Source organism: Chenopodium quinoa, unplaced genomic scaffold (assembly GCF_001683475.1).
Source record: "Chenopodium quinoa cultivar QQ74 unplaced genomic scaffold, ASM168347v1, whole genome shotgun sequence".
NCBI classification, from domain to species: Eukaryota; Viridiplantae; Streptophyta; class Magnoliopsida; order Caryophyllales; family Amaranthaceae; genus Chenopodium; species Chenopodium quinoa.
Genome location: NW_018743327.1, coordinates 728,620 through 729,670, shown reverse-complemented (window position 1 = coordinate 729,670; position 1,051 = coordinate 728,620).

The window sequence follows — 1,051 nt, the reverse complement described above, 5'->3', positions numbered from 1 at the left end:
TCGGCACCTTTGACCTTGACGGGATTGCAGGGGTCCTTGCTGAGGTATACTTAGCATAGTTTTGAGTATTTGAATTTCTGGACGCCTGTTTTATTTTTAATTTGGAAACTGACGCCTGTTACTTTGTACTTAGGCCCTGCTCCGAGTTAACGGCCTTCGCAAGCCGCTTGATCGGAAAGAACAAAGAGGTAAAGGCTGCAAAAGCTATGGCCGCCTCTGACTGTGATAAGGAAATGTTTCAAATTGCCCAAAATGAAGTTCTGACCATTGATATTCTTTATTATCAGGCGCAGGCTACCGCCGCTGTTCGGGCTCAGTTAGAGGCGGCCCAGAAGAAGAATGACGAGCTGGAGGCGACCATCACAAATCTCAAGGCCGAGCTGAAACCTCTTCGCCTGAAAATGTATTCTTACGAAGCCATGGAGAAATCCTTGGCCAGCGTAAAGGAACGCCTGGTGACCCAGGAGAAGAGTCTTACCCAAGAGCTCTCGGAAAAGGCCGAGCAAGAGAAGAAAGAGCTGGTCCGGGAGATGATGGAAGACTCCGCTCAAATCCAGCGCATGACCTGGGGCCGCCTCTTCCCCAGTGCCGACTTTGCCTCTTGGGAAAGAACGTACCGCCAGTGTTCGGATACATATAATCAAGAGATCCTGGTGGCTGCTGAAGATGAGGCGTTGGAGGAAGCGTTGGAGGAGGAGGAGCCGGTAGTGGCGCTTGTGCCGCTTGGGGGTAAGGCATCAAAAAAGGATGCAGCTGAAGCCGAGTCCAGCAAGAAGAGTGCTGACCAGGCGGCAGCTGCTAATACTGAACTGCCCCCTTCTTAAGCTTTATGTATTCTTTCCACGGCCTGCGTGCCGTTTGCTTTGTATTTACCCGGCCAGGGGTCGGGGCTTTGAATATTTTGCTGGTCTTTAATGACCGGCTTATTTTTAATGAATTTTTTTTTTGCTTCAAATTTGTCTAAGTATTCCATATCTAATATCCAATTGTTCACTAGACCGACTGTTTTACATGGCCGAACGTTGCAGACAGGTACGGATAGTTAGTACGC